The sequence below is a fragment of the Episyrphus balteatus genome, chromosome 4, assembly GCF_945859705.1.
Source record: "Episyrphus balteatus chromosome 4, idEpiBalt1.1, whole genome shotgun sequence".
In the NCBI taxonomy this organism is placed as follows: Eukaryota; Metazoa; Arthropoda; class Insecta; order Diptera; family Syrphidae; genus Episyrphus; species Episyrphus balteatus.
The window spans coordinates 18,553,437-18,570,613 of record NC_079137.1 but is presented as its reverse complement, the minus strand read 5'-3'; positions in this window follow the sequence as shown (position 1 = coordinate 18,570,613).

The window sequence follows — 17,177 nt, the reverse complement described above, 5'->3', positions numbered from 1 at the left end:
TTAAGCTTGATTGGGTACGGTTTGATGTTAAGTATCCGTACAGGTACCATGTTGTTCTTTGGTGCCACAAGAGTCTTCCCGATGATGATGTTTTCGGAACTTTGCTCAACTTCTGGCTCAACCATGAGGTATCGATGGCTTCCAATATTCCCCTTTAGTTTCGTCCACACAAAAACTTCTGAAGAAGGAGGCAGGCACATGTCTTCTTTGATGACAGTTCTAATTGTTGTTGAATTTTCGTTGCCATAGACCATTGGGATCTCCACATTTCTGTATTTCAGGACTTGATTACCTATATCCAAAATGATTCCATGGTCCTTCATGAAGTCGATTCCAACGATGCACTCGTCACATATATCTGCCACCAAAAACACATGCGAAAACTCTAGTTCTGCCATACGGATTGTAAGACGAACTTCACCGTACACCCTTGCTGCTTCTCCTGTGGCGGTCTTCAGACGGTAGCTGTTGGTGTTATGTAGCCATGTCATCTTCACCAAGTCTCTTCGTACAATAGAGGCGGTGGCACCGGTGTCAATTGTAACCACGTGTTGTTTGTTGTTTATGGTCGCCTCCACTGTCAGACTTTTGTTGTCTCGTTTAGTCTGTGAGACTTGAATTGTGGTTCTGGGGCCATCGATACCAGAAACCAGCTTCTGCCCCTCGAAGTTGGTTCTTACTCGTTTTCCCGAGTGGGAATCAAGCTGAGCATGAGTGTTGGTTGTATCGCTTACCTGCTGTTGGGCAATATTCCTGTTTCCACAGTGTTGGCAAGCAGTTCTTCTTGGTGGCAATCTGCACTGCCGCTGGAGATGTCCAGTCTTGTTACAGTTCCAGCATCGAGCAGCTCCGTCTCGCTGGTTTCTTTGGAATGCGAGTTTTTGACAAGAGCATTCCTCCACTGCAACTTCTCTTACCTGATGAAAGCCTTGAGAAGCCTGTTCTGCTGCTTCCATAGTGAGTGCAAACGCTAATGCTTCAGGAAGGGAACGTTTTCCAGCTGTTCGTATCGCTCGCTGAAGATTTATATTAGATACAGCACGAACAAAGGCTTCTGTCGCAAACTGATTGATAATGTCGTCTCCTGCTGTCGGATATGCAAGATGAGCTAACCTTTCAATATCAGCTTGGAGTTGTTGCAGAGTTTCACCTCTTTTCTGGACTCTTGTATTGAGTTGGACGCGGAAGACCTCCTGCATATGGCCATCTCCAAAGCGCTTTTCAATGACCTGGACAAGAGCGTTAAAGTTACCATTCTTTTCTGGTGGTAAAGTTTGTAACAACTCAGCAGCAGGACCTCTAAGAGCAAGAGTCAGCGCTATACATTTGTCTTCGTCATCCCAGCCATTTGTTGTGGCAGCTGCCTCAAACTGTTTCTTGTAGATCGACCAAGAACTTTGTCCATCAAAGGTTGGTGGATGCATTTCTTTCTTCTTTAAATACTCACCAGAACTTTCTCGCACCTTAGTTTTTCAAACCTTGTCAAGTTCTTCGGTAAAACTTTGCATTTTAACTTCCATTCCTTTCAATTTGTCATCGAATTTTATTTCTACTTTCTCGAGTTTTTCTTCAACTTTCTCGAACTTTTCTTGAGATTGTTTTTCAACACCTTTGATGGAAGCATCAAGAGCAACGAACTTGTTCTCGATAGCATCAAGCTTACCTTCGATGAGGTTTTCTGTTCATCTAGAAGGTTCTTTTGGGTTTCGAGAAGATTCTTCGGTTCATTCTTTTGCTCTGTGCGTTGTTGTTCCATTTGTTCTCTCTGTTCTTTGCGTTGTGTCTCAATTTGTTCGAGAAGATTCTTCTGTTCATCCTTTTGTTCTTTACGTTGTTGTTCCATTTGATCTTTCTGTTCTTCAAATTTTGCAAGGAGAACAGCCATCATGGATGACATATCGGAACTAGTACTTACTCGTTCTTCTATCATTTCAACTTCGAATTGAAATGTATCCAAATCTTCGTTTTTCTGGGTTAAATAATCCTGTAGACGAATAATGAGATCATTTTTCGATCCAGCAGTAGGAAGACCTCGCTTAGTTAATTCCGCCTTCAGCTCAGTCAAACTTAAATGATTTAGTGTTTTACCCATTTTAACTTTTCAAAACGCGAGCACTTTTACTTATTTCAAAATGTTTTACACTTTGTTTATTGTTAAAACACACGCGCACTTTTTATTCGCGAAATTATCTGATTCGCACAAATAAATAATAGCCCAGTCATTTTAGTCATTTTTAAGCCCAATCTGCGGAAAAATTCCTACTGGGCTGAATTTTGGTATACAGCTTAATGACGGCTTTGTTATGAAGATGTGAAAAATCGACATTGATATCGTGTCCGCGTTAAGAGTTATAGGGGTCAAAAGGTCACAAAAACTGGTTTTTCACGATTTTCAGCAAAACGGTAAGTCTTATCAAAAAAATTTCAATGCAAGAATTGTAGACCAGATTATTATATATAAAAAGTGTCATGACACTTTTTTTCCTAAGACCCACCGTTTCTTAGGTATAACGATTCAAAAAGTTGAAGTTTAGTTGTAATCGTCATAATCCTATTCCTGAAAAAAAACTCCTAACTGAAAAGTTCCTGAAATTTAATTATTTTTTAGCTTGGATTTCGTTCTTCAATGGTTAAGAATATAGGGAAAGCAAAAAAAAATGGAAATTTTCACCATTTTTCCGATAGGGGCCCTTCTCCCGAAACCATTTCCTTGAGAATTTTTGTTTAGAATAGGTCTGAATATATACAGAGTGTCCGATAAAGAATGGACAACCCTAAAACGGCTGATAGCTACACTTATGACTGTTCTAAAAACAGATAGAAAAAAGTTCTATCGCAACCAGTTCATAAAATGTTGGCTTTTTTTCGTTCAGTGTATTTAAAATTTTATCATCTCATGTTTTCGTTCACTACAACCACGAATGAATGAATTTTATTTATTTCTTTTTTTTTTATAATTTTCTACAATAATTTTATGAGTACATAAACGCTTTAAAAACTGCACAGCTATTGCACATTTTTGTAAAAAAAAATTTTGAAATCTGTTTATTGATGCAAAATGTAAAAAAAGTATTTTATTTCAACAGAATAGAATGTGTTCAAAGAAGATTTATGAGATTTTGTTTACGTTTTCTTCCCTGGTCTAGTAGGATTGATTTGCCACCTTATTCACATAGACTTCAACTAATAAATCTTCCATCTCTTTTAAGTCATCGAGAGTACTTGCAATTCTGTTTTATGGTGGGAATTGTTGGCGGAACAGTTACGGCTTCATCGATTCTGTGTAGATTGAGTTTTAGTGTTAGTCGTTCTAGCTTAAGAAGGCAAATGCCTCTTTGTAATATTTTTAGTAGATCTAATTATGGGGCCAATAGTCCTCTCAATATTTTGATAAATATCTTCAATAAAAACTATTTCTTAATTCAATCAATAAATGTTAATGTAAAATCGCAAAATTTTAAGAATATGTTCTTCATCCATTACAATTAAATTTAAAAAATAGATTTAAGTATTTATAAGTATATTTAATGTACATAATGTTATAGAATAAGAGATTGCTGCGTTAGTATTTAACGTGTTGAATAAATAACAAGTAATGAAAAATTTTAAACACCTGTGTTATAAGATAAATCTATAGAAACCTAGGTGGCCGTCTTTCTTAAAAATATTCTCCTTATACCTACCAGAATATTTTTTAGAAAGTTGGCCACCTAGGTTTCTATAGATTTATTTTATAACACAGGTGTTTAAAATTTTTCATAAAATACTTTTTTTACATTTTGCATCAAAAAACAGATTTCAAATTTTTTTTTACGAAAATGTGCAATAGCTATGAAATTTTTAAAGTGTTTATGTACTCATCCAATTATTGTAGAAAATTATAAAAAAAAAGAAATAAATAAAATTCATTCATTCGTGGTTGTAGTGAACGAAAACATAAGATGATAAAATTTAAAATACACTGAACGAAAAAAAGTCCATATTTTATGAACTGGTTGCGAAAGAACTTTTTTCTATCTGTTTTTAGAACCACCATAAGTGTAGCTATAAGCCGTTTTAGGGTTGTCCATTCTCTATTGCACACCCTGTATATTTTCAGACATATTCTAAACAAAAATTCCCAGGGAAATGGTTTCGGGAGAAGGGCCCCAATCGCAAAAATGGCGAAAATTTCCATTTTTGTTTGGTTTCCCCATATTCTTAACAGTTGAGGAACGAAATTCAAGCTAAAACAATAATGACATTTCAGGAACTTTTCAGTTAGGAGTTTTTTTTCAGGAATAGGATTATGACGATTACAACTAAACTTCAAAATTTTTGAATCGTTATACCTAAGAAACGGTGGGTCTTAGGAAAAAAAGTGTCATGACACTTTTTATATATAATAATCTGGTCTACAATTCTTGCATTGAAAATTTTTTGATAAGACTTACCGTTTTGCTGAAAATCGTGAAAAACCAGTTTTTGTGACCTTTTGACCCCTATAACTCTTAACGCGGACACGATATCAATGTCGATTTTTCACATCTTCATAAAAAAGCCTTCATTAAGCTGTATACCAAAATTCAGCCCAGTAGGAATTTTTCCGCAGATAAAACCTAAAATTACTGGACTATAAGTTTTATTCCACTTTTCTGACACCAATGTAACGTTTTATTCCGGGTTCACAATAAAACTTATTTAATTTACACTTATATTTCCGTTCAAATAAGAACACACTTTATTTCAACTCAATTTACTTTTATTATTCGCTCAAACAAACACACTTTTAAATCACTTTATTTACTACTAACAATTCGCAACACTTTATTTCACTTTGTACTGTACTCTTTCACTTTCAAGATTAAACTGTCCCGGTCGGTGTTTACGCTGCCCTGTTATACCGGAATTTCGAGATTCGAGAATGTCTTCGAAGGTTCTCGTCTTTGCTTCTCGAAACTTCCTTTCCAAGAGGGGGCGCTTCATACTTCCAGTCTAGTTGGATATTTTGGGATGTGTTCAGAGGGTAGGTAGTTTCTTGATTATTAAAGGTCCGTTCACATTTCTACCTTTGCAGTAGTAGGTAGTGTGTTCAGACTTTTATCTTAAAAGTAGTTCAGTAATTCATCGTTACAATATTGTAACGATGAATAACTGAACTACTTTTAAGATTAATGTCTGAACACACTACCTACTACTGCAAAGGTAAACGTCTAAAATCGAATTATATAATATGAGGACTGTTCGCCAAAGGGTGGTCAACACATACTACTAAATTTCATATTTTGACAACATTTGCTAAAGGCTACCTTTCTTCTCCTGGGACAAGAGTATTTACAGCGAAAGACTATTTTTCGAAGCAGGAAAAGTCTACGAAGATAAACGTAATCGTTTACTACCAACAAATGCGGAACAAATAGTTTTCATTCACCACAACTTGCCTTTTAGTCTATTGAATAGACCCTTTTGAATTGAACAAATTCGTTCAAGAGTTTTTATTGCTGATTATGATTCCTTGGCATGAAAGAATGCTCCAGCCAAAAGTGCTACTAAATCCATTGGTGCATTTCTGAGAAAACGGCAACACTGGTCGGGTTTCAGTTTTTTTGATTTAACTCGAAAACCAAGCCTAACTTTGAAATGGTTCAAAGACACTTTTCATAGCAAATTAAATTTTCTGTCAAGTTAAGATGGTTCAAAAAATTTAAAAATTATTTTTGACTAAAATTCTAACCTAAAATCAAAGAAAAAAAGTTAAAAAATTGACGATTTTAATTTTTTTTACTAAATCAAGGAGCATTTTATATATGTGGCCTGTACGTCCAAACTTTGTACTAATAGGACAATATGACATTTTTTCAAATATCTAAAGAACTTTTGATTTGTTTGGAATTTTCTTCAAGAATGAATTATAGCACTTTTAATTATCTATAAAATTAGCCCTTTATCGTTACAGTAACCATCATAATGTATAAGCAATATCTAACGTCGAATTTCACATTGTATTAGTCAATAGTGAGAAAAAAACGAGTTTTTTTTCTAGTAGACCTAGCAAATTTTGGTAGTGGAGGTATAATCAAATTATAAGTAAACAGTTTTTTAACTATATCGAACTTAAAGTTTGGAATCTTTAATGTTAAGCCTTATATGGTTTTCGACGGGTTAAATAAAGTGAGTTTTCCAATTGATGTGAATAAGTTAAATTGACAATATTTTAAATTCTAAATAAAAGAACTGATGCTCTGTCATTTTTCCTAAACTTGAACACCTCAATTTCAGCGATGCGATTAGTATAACTCAAGATATGAGCTGTGTAAGCAGTTTTGTTTTCGATAATATTGTGTTTAATTTTTTGTTTGTTTATTTGAATTATTGAAATCCCAAATATGCTCAGTTAAAAAATTGTATATCATGACTTCGACGTTAGATTGCTTATACATTATGATGGTTACAGTTACGATAAAATGCTCATTTTATAGATAAATTAAAAGTGCTATAATTCATTCCTGAAGAAAATTCCAAACAAATCAAAAGTTCTTCAGATATTTGAAAAAATATCATACTGTCCTAACCTTGCGAGAAGAACCCGGACTTTGACCGACTATAAAATTGAATTAAATAAACTCACGGAATTCATTTGTATATCATTTTTTAGATAATTTCATTGTGAATAAGTTTGTCCTTGGACATTTTTGGTTTAAATGAGTAAAAATGGAGCTATGAAATAAAAACAGCAACGACCTCTTTTCCAAGACGGCGGCTGTTCCCGATGGCCTATCATCCCACAAAATTCACTTTTACGATAAGGAAATACACCTAAACACGTATCAAGAACAAAATTTGTCCCGCGGAAAATGCAATTTGATTTACTAATTTGCCTGGGCTATTTTGTTTAAAACTCATTTGAGTATTTTTTTCGTTTTTCAAGAGAAACTTTTCGTTGGTCGTTGATTGTACAAGAATTGTTTTTTCAGGCCATTGAAAACAGTAAAAGAGTTGGTATTAAATGTTCTTCTATGCAATAGACCAAAGCTAATGGCTCTCCGTCCATCCATTCGATCCGTATTTATAAAAATGCACAAACACAAAATTGCACACAAGGACATAAGGATGCAAATAAATTTTCTTGTTTGTCATAATTAGCTTATATTAAATCAATACCTCGAAGTCCGTTTACTTTAAAAGTCTAAAAGTTACCAATTAATACGATTTTATCGAGTTTTAAAAACTTGCTTTTAACTAAAAAAGTCAAAAATATAGAAACAGTGCTAATTTTTGAAAAGCTACTTTTAAGTCGTTTCTTGATAAAAAAAATTAAAAATTGCATATTATCAAAGGATTTTACCTCTACTTTATTTTATTAGTACAAAGTTTGGACGTACCGGCCACATAATATAAAATGCCCCTTGATTTAGTAAAAAAAATTAAAATCGTCAATTTTTTAACTTTTTTTTCTTGGATTTTAGGTTAGAATTTTAGTCAAAAATAATTTTTAAATTTTTTGAACCATCTTAACTTGACAGAAAATTTAATTTGCTATGAAAAGTGTCTTTGAACCATTTCAAAGTTAGGCTTGGTTTTCGAGTTAAATCAAAAAAACTGAAACCCGACCAGTGTTGCCGTTTTCTCAGAAATGCACCAATGGATTTAGTAGCACTTTTGGCTGGAGAATTCTTTCATGCCAATGAATCATAATCAGCAATAAAAACTTTTGAACGAATTTGTTCTATTTTTGCTCTGGAGCTCCGGTCTATTAAATAGACTATTTAGTAGATTAAAAGTACTAAAATTACAATTTTTTAATAAAACACACATTTTGGTATAATAATTTATGTCTTTTTTCTTCTCCATTTGGTATTCGGTATTCGGCCGAATACCAGAAAAATAGGCCGAATAGGCCGAATACCGAATAGTGGCCGAATGTTCGCGGCATCTCTAGTTAAAATCCTGAAAATGAAGTCGGTCACAGAATATTTCTTTGCTGCCGGGTACAAATGGGTTAGATAAAAAAAATCGTTTTTTTGTTTGCTATTGGATTTCAGCCAGTTTTTCTCTATCGTTTGGTCCTATCGCCATAGGTCTAGCGTAGATCCTTCCTTAAGAAATAATGTAAATCAGAATGTTTTTAAGTTGACTTAACTCTTAGACCAGTGCCGATGCCTTCAAAAACATTAAAAAGTACAAAAAAATCATAGTAGAATGAAACCCATTGGAAAAGGAGGTGAATATGATGAAAATTAAAGGAAAAATAAATTACGGGCGAGCCGAGTTCGGGAAGTGGGTGGGTTGAGTTTTTAATGGTAAAAAATGGTATATCTCGATTTCCGGCAAAACAACAAATCCTATAGAAAAAAGTTGTATGGCAAGGTTATAGGTAATAAAAAGATCTACAACCGGCCACATATATAAAATGCCCCTTGATTTAGTAAAAAAAATTAAAATCGTCAATTTTTTAACTTTTTTTTCTTGGATTTTAGGTTAGAATTTTAGTCAAAAATAATTTTTAAATTTTTTGAACCATCTTAACTTGACAGAAAATTTAATTTGCTATGAAAAGTGTCTTTGAACCATTTCAAAGTTAGGCTTGGTTTTCGAGTTAAATCAAAAAAACTGAAACCCGACCAGTGTTGCCGTTTTCTTAGAAATGCACCAATGGATTTAGTAGCACTTTTGGCTGGAGCATTCTTTCATGCCAAGGAATCATAATCAGCAATAAAAACTTTTGAACGAATTTGTTCTATTTTTGCTCTGGAGCTCCGGTCTATTAAATAGACTATTTAGTAGATTATAAGTACTAAAATTACAATTTTTTAATAAAACACACATTTTGGTATAATAAATTTATGTCTTTTTTCTTCTCCATTTGGTATTCGGTATTCGGCCGAATACCAGAAAAATAGGCCGAATAGGCCGAATACCGAATAGTGGCCGAATGTTCGCGGCATCTCTAGTTAAAATCCTGAAAATGAAGTCGGTCACAGAATATTTCTTTGCTGCCGGGTACAAATGGGTTAGATAAAAAAAATCGTTTTTTTGTTTGCTATTGGATTTCAGCCAGTTTTTCTCTATCGTTTGGTCCTATCGCCATAGGTCTAGCGTAGATCCTTCCTTAAGAAATAATGTAAATCAGAATGTTTTTAAGTTGACTTAACTCTTAGACCAGTGCCGATGCCTTCAAAAACATTAAAAAGTACAAAAACATCATAGTAGAATGAAACCCATTGGAAAAGGAGGTGAATATGATGAAAATTAAAGGAAAAATAAATTACGGGCGAGCCGAGTTCGGGAAGTGGGTGGGTTGAGTTTTTAATGGTAAAAAATGGTATATCTCGATTTCCGGCAAAACTACAAATCCTATAGAAAAAAGTTGTATGGCAAGGTTATAGGTAATAAAAAGATCTACAACTTTTGTATCAACAATTTTTTCACATAACCTCAAAATTTATGTGAAAAATTCAAAAAACCGAGTTTTTGGTTTCTTATTTTTATCTTTTTCAAAAACAAAAATTTTTCTACGAAATTTGGTGAAAACTTACCTTATTATGTCCTAAATACACTGTAATTTCTTTGATTTAAAATATATATTTGTTTACCTTATTTTGAATTAAAACCAAAAAAACACCCTAATTTTTAATCGAAAATTCACGTGTCAAAATATCAGCTTTTTTCAAAAAGTCGGTGGGCATTTCGTTCATTAAAATGTCTATTTTCTGATGGTGTAAAAAAAATTACATTAGTATACTATAGAACACGTTCTCGTAAAATTCAAAAAATTAAAAAAAAGATTTTCTAGATGATGTTTTTGCATGATTACTTTTTTGAATTAATTATATCTGGATTAATAAACAAAAATTGAAACGTCAATTCATTTTCCGCAAAATAACTTTTTCTGACTTAACCCCTTTTTACTTGGCGCCAAAGATTTATACAAACAATATTAATCCACGTAACCAATTATACAAACAAAATTTCATTAAATATATTTTTTAACAGTAAAAAACTTTAATGGATAACAAAAAAAAATTGAAAGTCTTTTCTTCAACAAATAAAACAACTTACCTTAATAAATTCTTCAAAAGAAAAAAAAGAAAAAAAAATTATAAAAACAATATCCTTGCTATTAAATTGGTAAGTTACACAAATTATTTTAAAAAAAGCTTTGATAATGGTTTGTTCGATGAATTAATTAAATTTCTTATAGGAGTTCTTTTTTATTCTAAAATTGATAGGTGGGAATAATTCGCCTTATCACTGCGGCCTCTGATAGGCCTATTGTGATTTCCTCTTTTTTAAAGTTCACGTAGAAAACCTGAGTTTAGAAAACTTAGTATGTTTTTGGGTGAACTAGCGGCGATGTTTTCCGCTTCGAGATAATACCCTCCGAGGTGACGTCGACGTGTATTGATTAAGCAATTACAGTGACACAGTATGTGTTCTGCTGTTTCTTCGTCTTCGTTACACATTCTGCAGGTATCGTCTTGTGTAATGCCCATGGTCTTGAGGTGTTTTTTTTTACTGAGCAGTGTCCAGTAAGGTAGCATGTGGTTATGCGAATCTGACTCCTGGTGAGTGTGAGGAGTTGTTTCGTTCTGGCGTGGGAGATGTTTGGTATAAATTTTTTGGCTTGTCTGTTACCTTCCGTATGCGTCCAGTAATGATTAGCCATATCTCTTAGCCATTTATTTATGTAGTGTTTTGCAGTACTTGTTGGTATGCCACAGAATGGTCTTGGCATCATGAATGGAGATGCGGAACCTTTTCTAGCTATTGTATCTGCTATTTCATTCCCAACGTGACCGCTGTGACCAGGTATCCAAATGAGTTGAACTCTGTTTGTACTGGCAAGCTGGTGTAGTAGTTGTATACAGTCCCATACTAGCTTTGGGGTGACTTCATTGCTCCTAAGAGCTAGGAGTGCGGCCTTGCTGTCAGAGAGAATATAAATTTTTTTGTTTATTACAGCTCTGTTTAAGTTTTCTCTGAGGCAGAGTTCAATTGCGAATATCTCTGCTTGGAATACGGAATTGCAGTTGTCCATGCTCTGGTGCAGGTAAGTTTTGGTGTTCATTCCGAATACTCCGGCCCCAACACCTTCATTTGTTTTGGAGCCATCTGTGTACCATACATGAGACTCTCTATTGAAGATGGGTCTGTTCTGTTCCCACTCATGTCGTGAGGGGAATGTAACCTTATAGTTTTGGGTGAAGTTATATCTTGGGAGACAATTGTCTACTAGAGATATTTTAAGTAATTCTTCCCTATTTAATTCAGTGAGAATATCAGGGTGAATTATCTTGGAATTAGAGTTATCTTCCGCGATGAGCCTGTAGCCGTTGACCATGGTTTCTTTCTTTAGTATGTAGGAGATGGAGTGGTGGTAGGTCTGTGATAACTTCTAAGGCTGCTGTGGAGGCTGTTCTCATTATATCCGTAAAATACTGTACAACATTTATATTTAGTTGAAAAAAATGCATACATTTTCCATGTGCTGCAATTGTACCATTTCAAAAGTGTTCTTCCTCGCTAAAAAAACACCCTTTGACCTGAAATTTTTTGATGGACATATTTTATTAATTTTACTTGCTCAATAGGGCAAGTATTTAAAATTAAAATTCGAGGTTTTAATCAAAAAGAAGATGGAGAAGTCCGAAAAAGTGGTTTTCCTCATGACGTTGTCGGTCTGTGCATCGGTGCGTCGTCACAAAAAGCTGTACATGAAGCTGCAGCCTAAACGGGTGGACGGATTTTTTTTTGAAATTTGGTACAGATGATTTTTTTGTAATTTCCAAGGTTGGTTTTTTTTTTGTTTTTTAATATCTCGCTTAAAACGTATACCTCCCATACAAAGTTTTGGAGTTATTCCAACTTTCTCGAAAACGGCTCTAACGATTTTAACATACATAATGCTGTTCGCAGTTCTAACATAAATGCGTTTTTAATTTTTCTCAAAAAATGGGGATAGTGAAAATATGACATTAACTTTTTTTTAAATCGCGGATGTAGGCTCTTCCCGTACATCTTAATGAGTTATTGCAATTTTCTCGTAAGTGACTCTAACGATTTCGATTAAATTTTACACAAGTAATGTTATACGTAAATCTAACATAACTGCATTTTTAGTTTTTCTCAAAAAATACGGATAATGGAAATATGACATTACATTTTTTTTTAAATCTTTGATGTCGGCTCTTCCCGTACACCGATAATGAGTTATAGGCTATTGATTATGTCGAAAAAAAACAGGGCAATAAGGAACTAAGTCATTCACGGGTTTTTATTGCAGGAATCGTTCAATGGGTTATAAGAGAAGATAAAACCGCGGAGTGCTATTAAATGAGAGGGTGGAAATTGAATATAGGGGTGCAGAAGCCCCCTTTTTGGTTTTTTCAATATATCTCGTAAACCGAGCAAAATTTTGATATATTGCATTCAAAACTTTTTGTAGAAAATTCCATACCAAAACAGTCGAAACAATCATAAAAAAAATAGCAAAAAATTTAATTTTTTGAGTTTTTTTTTTGCCTTTTTAGTGGTACATTTTTTTTTGGGTTGAGATAGAAATAAACATTGCTCTAAAGAAAAAAAGAAGAATAAATTTCCTTCAAAATGCTGTACTCAGTAAATTTTTTCATTGAAAATTAACCGAAGTATGGCCATTTTAATCTATCTTTTTTTCGCATTTTTAGTTTTACTCAAGTAAAACAGACTTAAGAACCGAGAATGTATAATGAAATTTTGTAGAGGGGTTAAATACAATCATTGTTGACTATGGGAGGGGAGGTCTGTCTCACCCCGTTTCGGCGGGAGGGGAAATTTTCTAAAAAAAATACCTAAGATAAAAAAAAAATTATTAAAAAGCAACGGCAACACTTACAGTTATGATTGATACTTTTTTCAAAAGCTAAGATTATACACTTAGCCCTGATTTTTCAATCGTCAGTTAGACTATCAGAAGAATAAAAACTGCCAAATGTCAATATAAAAAAAACTTTTATTCCTAGAAATAAGCTCTAACTGAGGTTTATCTGACTATTGAAAAATTGGCCCTTAATAATAATTTTAAAATGAAGTTTTTTTAATCAATTGTTTTTTTGGAAATAAACGAGTGATTCAGATAAAAAAAAGTAGTTTTTCTATTTTTCAATTTTATCAAAAAGTAGAAGGCATAGGAACATATGATTTTCATGATTTGATAAGAAATCAATTAAGGCAGTTTACTTTGTCAATAAATTTCGTATTGAATACCACAGATTTTGTGAAGATTGTATTCAATGTGATTTTTAAACGTTTTTTCCCAAATTTTGTTTTTGAAATCATTTATTTCAAAAACAATTGATAAAAAAAATTTATTTTAAAATTATTATTAAGTGTATAATCTTAGCTTTTGAAAAAAGTATCAATCATAACTGTAAGTGTTGCCGTTGTTTTTTAATAATTTTTTTTTTATTTTAGGTATTTATTTAGAAAATTTCCCCTCCCGCTGAAACGGGGGGAGACCCCCCCCTCCCATAGTCAACAATGAGTGTATTTAACCCCTCTACAAAATCTCATTATCCATTCTCGGTTCTTAAGTTATCGTACTTCCCCTCAAAATGTTTCTGTTTTACTTGAGTAAAACTAAAAATGCGAAAAAAAGATAGATTCAAATGGCCATACTTCGGTTAATTTTCAATGAAAAAATTTAGTGAGTACAGCATTTTGAAGGAAATTTATTCTTTTTTTTTTTCTTTAGAACAATGTTTATTTCTATCTCAACCCAAAAAAAATTTACCACTAAAAAAGCAAAAAAACTCAAAAAATCAAATTTTTTGATATTTTTTTTTATGATTGTTTTGGTATGGAATTTTTTTTTTCAATTTTTAAAAAACATTATTCTAAATAGGAAATTCAATTCTCTACAAAAGCTTCTGCACCCCTATCTTCAATTTCCACCCTCTCATTTAATAGCACTCCGCGGTCTTATCTTCTCTTATAACCCATTGAACGATTCCTGCAATAAAAACCCGTGAACGTCTTAGTTCCTTTCTAAATAACATAATCAATAGCCTATTATTACAATTTTCTAGACTTAATTTGACATACATAACGCCTTAAGTGATTTTAATATATGTAGCTAAATTTTTGCATTTCTTATGAAATTCCTTAAAAAAATCAAATTTTAACTAATTCAAAATATTTTTCTTAAAAAGCTTTAACATAAAAGCTACTTTTATCATAAGAGCAAGTACGTGCGACCCCAGTCGAGCATTTTATTTTCTATGGTATATGAAACGTCCAAACAAAATTTTATCAACCTACTACTTTTTTGTCAAAGAGTACTTGGTAATATTCTGACTCTTGCTCTTTGAGTAAAAGACCATTCATAAAGATTCCAATAACTTTTTACATGATGGTCGAGACATTTTGGTATTGATTTTATTCGATCTGCCGTTAGAAAATACCTCGAAATCATGTATCATATTAATACAAATGTTTCATTGCCTATGCTATGATATGGAACAAATCGAGTGCAACACAGAAAAAGTCTTGTATCTACCCTTCCGGATGCAATACAACCCAATATCTCAAAATAACTCTTATATTGAGTACTACCAACGATGGTAATTTCATGCTTTTATCACAAAGTGCACGATTGAACTCTTTTATAATGCTAAGTCGCCTCACTAGTATAAGGCTTAATACGATTCAAAAACACAAACATATTATGTATAATAATATTTTTATTATTCACTAATTCTTTCTTTGTTGAAATACATAATTGTATGTTTTGTTAATTACTATATTATCATCTGGCGTTATATGTTATTTTAATTTCAAGTTTATATATACAAATAAATGCGCAACATTCTTGGATTAAGTTTTTTCTCATATAAGCCATTTTTGTTGTTTGTTCTTTGTTATGTTGGATTTTTTTTTTTTTTTTTTTTTTAAGTTTTAAATCATAAACTTGTCATTGAAATTTAGTTTGTTATTCATATTTGTATGTTACGTATATGGTCTGTTTTTGTGAAAAAATGTACGACTTGCTCAGAATATATTTACCCTCAAACAAAATCAATAGTCAATACAATGGTCGAGTTCCTTTGGGCTCCAGTAACTACTGCAAGCAAAGTACCTACTTATGAATGATTTCAAAGACATTTTTTCTACAGAAGAAAAGGAGATGAATACAATCAAGAATCAGTAGATTACACTAGTTTACAAAAAAATAAAAATTTTTCGGACACCAAGTGCCGTTATACTTTTCGTATAGATTTGAGCCCAGAAAACTCGAAAACCTTATCTAAAAAAAATAATTATGAATAGGTTTTCGAGATATGATTTTTCAAAGCTTTTTGTCATTTTTTTTTCCAGCATACTTAGTATTCGGGCTATATCTTGATTAATAAACAACTAATCTGAACAGAAAAACCGGTTCCTGAAAGGTGATCAAATAAGCAACAAACACTGGAATAACTTTTTTGGGTCACTCCAAAAGTTTAAGTGCATTGTATCAAAACACTTAAAAAAAATCGACTTTTTAATAGAAATTTTTGCAAAAAAAGATTTTCTTACTGACATAAAAAATCTAAATCTTGCGAATCCTCATAGTTTTATATTATTGTATTATATTTATGTTAAAGAAAAATGGCTCAAAGAGACCAAAAACAGTAGATTTTGAAAGTCCATATTTTATCCAATTTTAGCCGTATTCAATTTTTGTGACCAATTGTTGAAAGATAAAGTATTTTCTTTTCTCCGTTACATTTTCAATATCCGTACTCGTAAATGTTTAAATGATAAAAATAGACTATTTAGTAAAAACACCAAAAATGCCATGTTTTTCTCTTTTTCGAATAGTTTTTCATTAGTTTTTTACAATATTTTAATTTTTAAATTTTTTTAAAGGGTATATATCGAAATTTAATTATCTACAAAAAATGACTTAATAAAAGTTTTCATATTCGGCTTCCTTTTCAAGTTATAGACGAAAACACAAAAAATAACAAAAAAAAAGTTGAAAATATTGATCGTTACAAAAATTATCATATCTTTATAACTTATCCATAGATTTGGAAGAAAATTATCTTGTTATCTTTGCCAGAAAGTGCACTACACATAAAAAATATATTTTTTTGCAAACATTTCCATTAAAAAGTCGATTTATTTTAAGTGTTTTGATACAATGCACTTAAACTTTTGGAGTGACCCAAAAAAGTTATTCCAGTGTTTGTTGCTTTTTGATCAGCTTTCAGGAACCAGTTTTTCTGTTCAGATTAGTTGTTTATTACTCAAGATATAGCCCGAATACTAAGTATGCTGGAAAACAAAACGACAAGAAACTTTGAAAAATTATATCTCGAAAACGTATACATCGTAATTTTTTTTAAAGTGATTTCCGAGTTTCTGAGGTCAAAGTACGTAAGAAAAAAATAGTGGGATTGAGTGTCCATTTTGGCTGTAAACCAGTGTTATTATTGCAAGATTTGTTCACTCATTAAATTCTTATGCTTAGTATTTAAGAATTTAATGAGTGAATAAAGCTTGAAAAAAGCAATAAATACAGGAGCCCAATCATTTACGTGTAAAAATATTTTGAGTAGGGCTTACACCTTTCCACAAAAAACACGCCTATGTAGGTAGTAGATATTTAAAATTTAAAAAAAAAACATTTTTATGTATAAACATAACTAAACACAATACACACTACTAGTATACACCTAATCATGTTATAATGCTCAGAGAGTAATAATAATAGGCAATGTTTATCTATTTAATAATAAATTTATTCTCAAAGCTTTTGTTTGTTATATTTTATTTTGCTTGTTTAATTTCAAAGAACATAATATTTTCAACACTTAAAAAATAGGAGTGTTTTCTGGATATGCAAATGCATTTTTCTCTTTAAACGTTTCATTCGGCAGTACATTGAAATCTTAACAGTTGTTGTTGTTTTTCCACTATGTTTTATACTTATTGTATGGAAAAGGTTTCTGATTTTTGGTTAAGTTTTGTTAATAAAAGAAAATAACAAAAAGAATGCGTTCTTTGAATTTTATGTTCTGAATGAATTCGTATTAAATAATAGTTAAATAAAATATGATTGAATCTCATTTAAAAACATGAAATGAAAATTTAATTAATGTTAGTTTCAATTCATAAACCGCTTTATAACAATGAATGATAAAAGATTACAGGAAGAAGAATTTTGTTATTCA